Raw genomic sequence first — 11,776 nt, forward strand, 5'->3', positions numbered from 1 at the left:
ATCAATTATCATAAACAATATAGGACCAGATATATATTGACCACACAAATTCATATATCATCAATCATACAAGAATGTGGAGGAAAACTTGAATAGCTCTATTGATAATCAAGAATAGCAAAGAGGATTACAACCAATTGTTCTAACCCAGCATCATCCTCTCAGCAAGAAATTCGTTCTTCACCTCATGAAAAGCTTAGATCACCCAACACTATGATGTTGCACCAAGAAACCAGCAGCACTTCCTTACAAGATACAAAATTCCAGCCTCTGGATCTTTGGGATGAGGGATCTATATATAGATGTTTTCAAGGGGGGTGAGTCAGCTTTTGAGATTTGATTAGTGTCCTCTCTCTGATAGTTTTTTATTCCACTTGGAGATTGATGATCTCTTACTCATCCCTGGACGAATGCAGAGAGGCAAGTGTCACAGGAGAAGTTTCTAGAAGATTCCATGATCCTCCACCTTGCAGATTGACCATGCCATTTGTCCACTCTCACCCATCGCACCCCATAGAAGGGATTTTCAAGATGCATCGCACCTCCCGTGTGTATTTAGGTGGGATGTAGTGCACTTTTACCATGGAGCAGGTGAGATGGCCCGGTTTTGACTAGTTCTGAGCAATTTTTCATGGAGAACTTCTGGGAGAAGATGTAATCAGTTGACCTTATTCTTTGAGAGGTTGGAACAAAACTTTTAGGGACTTAAGAGCCCTTGGTTTATGGAAATTTATGATTGGGTTTGCAGTGCCCAAGAATTTCTATAACAGTTTCCCCCTAAAGCATGAGGTCGTTAATCTATTTTGATGTCGAGTGAAATGCTTTATCATGAGGATCTAAAGTTTTTCCAAGCTGGAAGGCGACCTGTAATAAGATACAATACAATACATTATCTTCATAATATTTTCATGATCTAGCTGAGGCAGGCATTCCCATGCTCATGTTTATAAATTCATTTTCATGTACATAAGACAGACAATTGTCTGAGTGTAGACTGATGATTCTGGTAGAGCCATCATCCCTTAGGTTGGATGATTATCTGTGCAGTAATGATGTACATCTGATGTATTTATTTTCTTGAGTATATATCGCAGCCCGGTTGGATGAAACTAGATCCAGGGTCTTCAATATCGTTCGATGTTCACTCAAAGTACAAATCGATCCATGTGAGAGATGTTCTGGAGTGAAACATGGAAAGACATCGCCTGATTACCAGCCAATGATGTAAGTTCTTAACAGGCATGAAAGGAATCACCGATAATGATGATGACCCTCAAGGTACTACAGTACAATTCACGTGATGTCAATAAGGGACTTGGCGTCGAACACCACACAAAATCTTTCGGTCGAAGGCCGTTGATGTAAACCTGTCGCCGAAAGTGAGAAACTTGGCATTGAGGCACGCATGCTTCAAAGTACTGAAAGGGTTTTTCCTAGATCGACTTCTTGGATAATGAGCTGATGTCGACAAGAAGTGATTCGTCATAGGAGGGCCTTAGTGAATCCACATCAATGACACGGAACAGAGCAAATGATTTTAATGGAGGTGAAAATCATCTGGTGATATAAGGTTCAGGGTGGCGGTGATGAAAGAATGGAGAGTAAATGTATTGCAGTGGGTGAGACACAGGTGAATTCTCTGAGTGACTTCTCTTGAACATATCGGCAACACTGACATGATGGATCGGTAGCATTAACCAAAAATATGGATGGTGTGACGGAACCATGGTGATGTGACCAGTGAATGGAACAACCCAACCTGACTCGGATGTGGAGTGAAAGTGTCATGCTCAAGAGCGACTTGCTACCAATAAAGTTTCTTCAAGTTTTCTTCCCAATTTTTCCCCAATCATTGCTGACCAGTACCTCTTTATTTTTTTCAAGCTTGAGGAGGATAACATATGCTTTTTCTATAATTTTCCCTTCGAGCAAACCCATCGCTATGTTTTAACGAGCCTAGCGATAGTGAAACTCGTTCTTGTCTGTATGGACAAGTTTGTCGCTATTCTGTTTTAACGAGTTTAATGACAAGGATAACTCGGTCATTTTCAATTTTATAGAGTCTGAAAAAGGGACGTAAAGAAAACTCCAATAATCCTTTTTCGTCATATAATCCCTTGAGTCTGAAAAAGTATAAAAAAATACAAAAGGGATGAATTCTCAGTGCTTTTAACAAGCTGAACAAAACAAGCGCTGGATCTTTTTGTGTAATGATCCGTCAAGTCCAAAAATATTAAAATCTAAAGGAGGGATAGCACTTGCGGTCCCTTTAACGAGTTGGAGAGGCCAATGGTTCAGCAATCTTTTCATATTTTACGAGTCAGTTGAAAAGAGCTTAAAGGAGACTCGTTTTTTGATGAACGAGTGATAAATTTGGGTAGCAGCTGACTCCAGTTAAGGTTTGGAATTTTTCAATCACGGCAGTGTCACAAGGATGGCTAACAGGATCACTCTTCACAGCTATTCCTCAAAAAGGGTAAACAATCAAATGGGGGTGAATGATCGGCCAATACAGAGTGGAGGTGATGATGAGAACACGATCAAGGCTTCAAAGGCTGATGATAATACATTCACGATGGTTATTTACGGGAAATTGGTTCATTTTTTAATGAGCTTGGACTCTGGGGGAACATTTGCTCATTTCTTATTTTTATTTTTTAACGAGCTTGAATTCCCCGTTAAAACTGCTCGATCCAGTTGTATAATAAGGATGTCTCATTTAAAAATGGAATTTTTTCAAAGCTTTGCCCCACATCCTTTCTTTATGCAAGTTGGGAAACGACCAATCCTACGAGTTTAAAGGGTTAGAGGACCTACAAATTTAAAAAAATAAATGGTTTCTCTTCACTTGCATGCCAAAAGGTTTGCATGCCCCCAAGTATAGCGAAGTAGAGTTTCTCGATTACCCCTCAATTTGCAGACAAAACATTTGTTTTATCGGGAAAGGCCTACCTTTTCCAGGCTACCCCTCAATTTGCAGACAAAAGATTTGTTCTATCGGGAAAGGCCTATCTTCTAACAGAGGTATCTTATTCTGGTCTAACCCCATTTTCCTATATCAACGGGTGTGTCAACCAGTCATATATCCTTTGCGGAAACCTACCCTATACCCAAGGTTTTCCTATCGAAACAGACCAAGGTGCATGCCCCCTGGGTTTCAGTCATATTCTCCAAATCACTCGCGCTCATCAGGAGGACAGACTGGGGATTTATGAGGCATTCCTTGCGTGAAAAGACCATTCAGGGTTGGTGTATGACTATTTGCTATGTGTGAACCGGGGAATGAAAGTTGGTCTATGAGCTTGACCACTCTTCCTTCAAGCGGAAAACACATTACTCTAAAGAGTGAGGAGATAATGGCTCCCATGCAATAAATATAGTCACATCCAAGGAGTAGATTATAATCGAGGGGTCCTTGGACTACCATTATATTCATGTGAATGGTTTTCCTTCTCAGTTATCAGCACATTGGGAAGGATCCCTAACGGTCGACTGGTTCCTTTGTCAAAGCCTGTTAGATTTCTCATCTCAGGCAAAATCGATGGCAAACCAAGTGCTTTCCAAGAATTTGAGGAAAGGATACTCACAGAATCCCCTTCATTTATGATGGTACTGGCCATGGCCATTCTATATATTTGAGCAATGATTCGAAATGGTACACTAGCCGATAAACGCGGTCTGCCTTGTAGATTCCAATCGAAGGAAACAACCAGGTTGCTTGGAGGTGGGACCCAATAGACAGCTGGATATGACTCTGAAAAACTTCCTTCCTGCGGTAAAGGAATGGGTAGACTACCCCCATGTCCGTCAGAATCTGTGCTTACGAAGAGAATTTGAACAATGTCATTCTTGTTCTCTTCGGTGATTGTATCATCTGAAGATGGATCCTCTGAAGGCAAGATCGGGTCAACTGCCGCCTCGACCTTTTGACTTTCGTCTGGTGTGGATTCAGATGGTTTATCTTCAATGATAGACGCTTCGGTTGACCACAAGGGCATGTCAGCCGGATTTTCAACTAGTGACGGACTCGGCAAGAGCTTCTTATATCCAAGAGGAAGCCATAACAGTGAAATCGGACGGTCATCCAAAACTCTTTTAGCCTCGTCTAAGAAGGGATAACGGTGGACGGCATGATCACCTTCACACAGTTTACAAGGAAATTTACATCTTCCTCTTTGTCCAGGGGCTTAACTTTCACTAGTTGATGGTGTACTTTCAACATGATCATCAGAGGTTGATGACACCATATTGTGCAAACGAGGAGACTAGTCCCTTAAGATCCGAGGGACGCAAGGACAATCTCGATTATAGTGGTCTCCTTTGCGAATGACACATGGCGATTTAGGCCTGGATGGTGCAGTGTGTGGATTTTCGCTAGACGATGCTTGGTTGCCCCTTTTCACCTTTGGCCATATGGGGTGCACCAACATCTCCGCAAGAGTAGAAAGGACTAGGATTTCCCCCAAGGGGAACTCCTTGGCTGGTGGACTCCATTTTTCTCAACCTAAGACCAACGTAGGAAAGGTGATATTTATTCCATTTAAAATAAATTTTAGACGCTTTGACACAACTTGTTTTTTCAATTTTTAAGAGTCGAGAAAAAACAAAAGATGACTCTAGTCGCCTTCGATTTTTAATGAGCCTGAAGTGACAAGTGCTCAGATGGACCTTTTCCTTTAAGGAGTCCGAAAAGGAATGAACAAGACTGCTCTGGAAATCTAGACAGAGGGATTACCAAACCAACCACAAAACTGCAGAATACTTTTTATGGTACGATAGTCAATCTTCCCGAATGCTGTGTTCAATGCATTGCGATCGATAGGGCAACAGACACGGCTTCCTATGGATAAAGGATAAAGCCTATTGTGGTCTCCCAATATATACTCAACGGTATGTGGGAGCACAAGTCCGTACTGGCAGTTATCTCCTCAAAGTGGAGGAATCACCCAACCAACAATGAAAACAACAGTTACCAAGCTTTACGACGCTGGAATTCGTCTCTAGCCTAGACTTCTAAATTTTGTGCGTTAGGTTCCAAAGAGTTTTTAGATTCATTAAATTTATTTTATAGTTGATCTTGCTTAAGAAATTTTCCTTTCAAGTTCACCGCGTGATGTAGATGTACAATTCCTAAAATGCAATCTAAGATGATAAACAATCGTTTAATCTTCTTTTTGTAATGAAAATCCTAGCTACTAAGGAAATAGAGATGATATTCTCTCAACATAGAGCAAAGAGCACACACTATATGCACTGTCCTAAATCAAACCAACAAACAGTCTAAATGCAAATGCACATGCATGTATTTGTTTTCAACCTTCTTAATGTGTGAATGATAAAAATAAAGCTAAGCGCAAATCTGAACTATTTTTCAAAGTGACATTACTAACAAGTTCCTTTTCAAGACAAAATGAAGACAATGACGACACTTTGCGATTTGGAATTGAAAACTTGCTTTCGACACTTGAAAAACTACTAAGTCAAATCAAATTCAAGAGTAATAGTATAATCGACTATCAAGAACAATCGGATTCTCTTCTATGACTGAAAACGACACTTGCAACACTTTCAAATCAAGAAACAACAATTCAATTACGCTACTTCTTCGTAAAAGAGAACTGAAAATGGCTCAAAATACATAAAAACATTTACAGTTCTTTTCACAATGGAGGCGGAATAATGGTAAGGAAGGGGGTTTCAATAGAGGTGTACTGACTACAGGCAAAAAAACTCCTGAATAGAGCTAAAAGAGTGAACACAAAAACCAAAATATAAGAGAAGAAAAGGCCTTTTCTGATCACCACACATGTAACACAGGGAAAAAGAGATGCAGCACACCTACTACACTCGGGAAGTGTGATGCATCCAGAATCCAAAGAAGAGACAGTGCGATGGTCAAGGGACGAGACTTCAACTGGGTTCCGGGTCACAGTTTGCAGCTCAGTTCAAGGATTTAGGCCGAGCAAGTGGTAATTAGTAAATCAATCATAGGGGTAGATCTAAAGAAGTTACTAGAGCCACCACAAGGGCAATTAGAGAGCTTGTAAATCGATTTTTCAGTTCATAAACAAAACCTGGAGATAGACTGAAGCAAAATTGATCTACTTTGCACTTGCATAGCAAATGCAGTTCGAAGGCTAGCTGGCTTGACTTCAGGCTCCATCTATAAGTTTATAAAGCAAACAAATGTAGACAAACAAACAATCTATTTGCTCCCCAATGGAGTCGCCATTTTGTTATCAGGAAATCTAGTGTCTACGTAGAGATACTAGTCCCACTAAGGCTGGTACCTACCTTAGAAACAAACAAACTAAAACTACTTTCGTTTCCCTTTATGAGAAACATATACGAGGGGAATAAAGGAGACCAACCTCTGTCTTGCGCTTGGTTCCTTGCTTGATTCCTCTCCCTTCTGACAGATCTTTGCCACTCGCTTCCTCGTCTACCCAACTTCAAAGAGCACCGTAGAATCAAAGCAGCATAACACTATCCAAGAACATAGATCTATTATAATAAAAAATATAGGACCAGATATGTATTGACCACACAAATGCATATATCATCAATCATACAAGAATGTGGAGAAAAACTTGAATAGCTTTATTGATAATCAAGAATAGAAAAGAGGATTACAACCAATTGTTCTGACCCAGCATCATCCTCTCAACAAGAAAGCCCTTCTTCACCTCATGAAAATCTTAGATCACCCAACACTGTGATGTTGCACCAAGAAACCAGTAGCACTTCCTTACAAGATACAAAATTCCAGCCTCTGGATCTCTGGGATGAGGGATCCATATATAGATGTTTTCAAGGGGGGTGAGTCATCTTTTGAGATTTTATTAGTGTCCTCTCTTTGATAGTTCTTGATTCCACTTGGAGATTGATGATCTCTTACTCATCCCTGGGCGAGTGCAGAGAGGCAAGTGTCACAAGAGAAGTTTCTAGAATATTTCATGATCCTCCACCTTGTAGATTGACCCTGCCATTTGTCCACTCTTGCCCATGGCACCCCGTAGAAGGGCTTTTCAAGATGCATCACACCCCCCGTGTGTATTTAGGTGGGATGCAGCGCACTTTGACCATGGAGCAGGTGAGATGGTCCAGTTTTTACCAGTTCTGAGCAGTTTTTCATGGAGAACGTCCGGGAGAATATGTAATCAGTTGACCTTGTTCTTTGAGAGGTTGGAACAACACTTTTAGGGACTTAAGAGCCCTGGTTTATGGACATTTATGATTGGGTTTGCAGTGGCCAAAAATGTCTATAACAGTTGGATCCTACATACATGATGTTGGTGAATCTTGCCACCTATCAATTATACTCAAAATGCACAAAGTACGCCTCGAGGGGAAGCCAAGTCCAAGAGAACTTCCTCGAGTAACAAGAGTAAGTCTAGCACTCTGAAAGAATTGAATAAAGATACCCCTCGAGACACTTCAACATTTCATGGTATAGGTTGAACGCTTGATTATAAGATTGTGGAAGATGTGGAGAAGACGAGTGAAAAATTTTCCATATATGACCTTGTGAAGATCACAAGCCAGTGTGAAATTATTATCCAAAATTTTTGAAAACCTTCAATGAGTGATAAAGCTTCCTCCTCTCAAAAGGTGTCAGGTAACTCTTCAGTCCCTCTTGAGTCTATATAAAACGCTTTCACATTAGAATCTATCACTCCTTTCCCACCTTTTCTATTAGTGTTTGAAATATTTAATTAAAATGATCATAATTGTTTAATCAACTCTAGTGCATCTATGAATGTCATGGCCCTATCCATAGAAAATAAAATAAGTGCAAAATGGGAGAAAATTGATGCATATATTATTCAGTTGGATAGGTCTCTTTTTCCAAGCTTTTAATTAGCTTAAGAATGTTCTTATCAGATTATCAAAATATGACCGAGTTCACCAACGTATAAGTATTGTATTTATGGACACACGGGAAGCCTGTGGTGTACTACTAAGAAAAGACTTGTCTAGCAAATTATAGTGATATTTTGCAAAATACTAGTAAAATTTGTGGCTTCCATATAAGGGAAGGAATAATCAGATTTGTGTGAAAAGTGAGTTGTACACTAAACACACCATGACACAACTTAAGGGCCACAAAGAGCCTCTTTTTTTTCTAATTTTAATTTTGGGAATTTTTTCTTCAAACTAATCTCGGGTGTTATTAGGAACAACCATCACCCATTCCACCAGATACATAGCTAGAACTCCTTCATTTTTCTCTACTTAGTGAAAATGAAACATGTAATATATATGTGCATAATAGAAGTAATATTATTAATCGTAGTATTGGATGCAACTTAGTAGCTTATAATTCTTGGACTTTATATTTTGATGGTTCAAATATGCAAGATATTTCTACAGTAGGTTGTGTTTTGATAGACCCATGCAATTATAAGCACATCCTTTCATGTTGTCTACAGTTTGAGTCCGCCAATAAAACTGCTGAAAACAAAGCAACCATAATTAGATTAAAGAAATCTATTGACTTGAAGTTAGAAATTCTCAAGGTAATAGGTAATTCAGAGGTGGTTACATTCTAGGTACAAGATACTATACATTGTGTTTCATTGCATCGTAAAAACTACCATCAGGGGGTATGGTGTTTAATCAATCATTTCAAAGATTTCAATATCATTTTTGTTCCTAAAGTTATAAATGATGACACAAATGAATTAGAAAATGGATCCACTAGGATGTTTCCATTGAAAAGTGGGTTTTCTATTGAAATTATATATAAACCATATGGGACAGACAATGTCACTAACTTACATGTCTTCAATGATGACCAAAATATATTTCATTTCATGGCTAATGTTTTGACGTATCCAAATATGCTTCCATAGATGGGGATGAGAATGATCGACTTTGCAGGATGGATGCAATGCAATGAAGGGAAACACTATGTCCAAGGATGTGATGTCCCTGGAGAAATTATATGACCTGAAAAACTGATTTAGAGGCCCAACCAACACAAAGACTCATAGTTCAAAGTTATCATATGAACAAGTCAATTTGGCAACTCCAAATGATCTAAAGTATGAGAACCTCGACACTTGTTGTTCTCCACAAGAATGAGAAGTGTTTATCCACTTATTAAAAACTTATCGTGATGTGTTTCATGCAAATACAAGGATTTAAAGACTTATGACACTTGTATTAACTAACACGTAATCCCTATAAAAGAAGGGTTGAAATTGTTCCAACAAAAACTATGGAAAGTTCATCTAACACTGGAACCCATTATACAGAAGGAATAGAGAAATATGTTGAACACTCAGATCATATTTAAATTTTGAAATTCCATGTGGGTTTCCAATATGGTCCCAGTCAGAAAGAGGTCTTGAGAGAGAATATTATGTGTATATTTTCACAATCTTAATCAGGCTTTTGATAAGGATAATTATCGGGTGCCACCCATGGAGTAGATACTCCACATAGTATATGGGTATGAAATTCTATCACTACTATATGGGTTCTTAGGTTATAATCAAGTGCTAGTAGCGAAACCAGAGAGATTAAAAACTACATTCTCGATCAAATAGGGAACATTCACTTTCAAAAGAATCCCATTTCAACTTATAAACACATGTGGGACTTTCCAAAGATTAATGAAGATTTACCTTCACAACCTAATAGGTTAGTGAATTTTTGTTTATTTGGATGATGTTATTGTCCTCTCCAAGAAAATATTAGATCACGTACTTCATCTAAAACATATTTTCGAGCAATGTCGAAAATATGGGATTTTCCTTAATCCCAGGAAGAGCATCTTTGGTTTGTTCGAAAAAATCCTGCTTGAACACATCTTGGAAAATATCGGAATTAATATTGACCCTGACAGGGTTAGAGCCATCATGCAGATCTCTTTCACAGTGAATACCAAAGCCATGCAATCTTTCTTAGGAAAAAATAATTTCATGAGAAAATGCATCTCTCATTATCCTCAAGTAATGATGAGCCCCATAAATGGGTAATTATATGGGCTCATTTTCCCTCCTAACATAGTTTAATTAACCATTCTCATTAGCTTATTGCATTTTTTTTTATTATATTTATGCTAATAGAGTGACTTGGGTTGGTCATTATGTCATGGAGTCTAATATGTGTTTAATGCATATTTTTGTTCAATTTTGGAGATAAAGTCAAAGATTTAATGGAAAATTGGCAAAAATAATTCAAAGAAGAAAAGGGAGAGGATTTATAGGAGGGTATCCCCCTCATTTATGATTCCCCACTTTGAATTCTCCATCATGCAACTCAGAGCACAAACAACCACATCAATGCACTAAAGAGGCAGTCGAGCAAGTGGAGGATAACTTCTATTTCCCTCAAGTTTTGGGAGCCAAGCCTCCTTGATTTTGAGGAAGCTATTGGGAGCTTCAGTTTCATAAGTAGATAATCCTGGGGCCTCATTAGGAAGTTAGTCAAATTTTTGAATTTTTGTTGCAGCTTTGCTATGCTCAACTTCGAGCTTAGTTTTGTTGACAGTTTCATGTAATCCTATTATTATGCTAATAAAGATGAATTCCTTTTCGAGCTAGCACTGAGTTACCTTAGAGGGCTAAAGCTCTTGGGTTAGGGCCCAATCCAAGCAGTCAAGCTCCTCTTCTTTGTATTTATATGCTTTGTTTTAGTTTATGGATTAGTTTTTGTTAGATAAATTTCTTTCTTAGTTAAGAATAGGTTGCTTTTGGTGATTTAGAAGCTTGTTTCCATTTGAGTTTCCCATAGAAGGTTGAATAGTGATAGAAAGAAGATACAAAAGGCAATCAACAGAGCCTTGGCCTCCTTTCCACCCTTTGGGACCATGAACTAAGGCCAAGACCCTCTTGCTGCCACAAAAACACAGATTTGACCTTTCCATAGGATTTCTAGTGTTGCAGTTTGTTAGAAGGTTAATTCTTTGTTGTAGATCTCTTTCACCATGCTCATTTATATATTACAATAAGTTTCCATCCATGCTTTCTCTCATTACAACATTCTTCAGCATTTCTTTCCATAGCTCATGATCATGATTAGCTTGATGCAAATTTCTGTTTTTTTTATGTACTTAGTTTCCTTGCTTACTTAATCTTAGTGTTTTATTTTCAGTTCTCTGGTAGCAAATATCTTCTCACAAAAAGTTAGCCCATCAACCATCACAATATCTCTTGGATCTATGCCACAGGTCACCCATAGTTCATCTCAACTCCGCCTTAGTTTTTTGCACATTTCCATAGACTTTCCTCTCTTTCCTTGAACAAATCTAACCATATTTCTCTCTCCCAATCATTCTTGATGGACCTCCTGTAGACCTCCTGTAGACCTCCTGTAGATCCCCTACAGCCTCTTGCAGATTTTCCTGTAGGCTTCGTTTTGAAGTCTGATTGTTGGAAAAGCCTCTAGAAGGCCACCTGAGCCATCCTAGGACCCCTCCACATCATCCTACACCTCTACAAACCCCAAAGTTTCCCTCCATCACCACCTAATCGCTACCACATTTACAATTAAATAAATTACATGCATGACAGTTTCACATAAAAATACATAAAAATCCAAAAAGACGTTGTTTCGTCATTTCCTTCTAGAGATAGCTTGAGTAGATGTTGTTTACTTTATAGATTAAGTAATGGCATCCATTTCATGGTTTTCATCTCTCTTTCTACAAAAGTAGGATTAGTCGGTTAAGTAGGGTTTGCTAGGTTTACTTTACATTTCAGTCTTCTTTTCCTTTCTGCAAGTAGAGTATCCTCTGTAGAGTAAGCTTTCCTTTCTTCCATCACAT

Source organism: Pinus tabuliformis, chromosome 4_1, assembly GCF_031772625.1.
Source record: "Pinus tabuliformis cultivar Carrire ecotype Pingquan chromosome 4_1, CPIR1, whole genome shotgun sequence".
In the NCBI taxonomy this organism is placed as follows: domain Eukaryota; kingdom Viridiplantae; phylum Streptophyta; class Pinopsida; order Pinales; family Pinaceae; genus Pinus; species Pinus tabuliformis.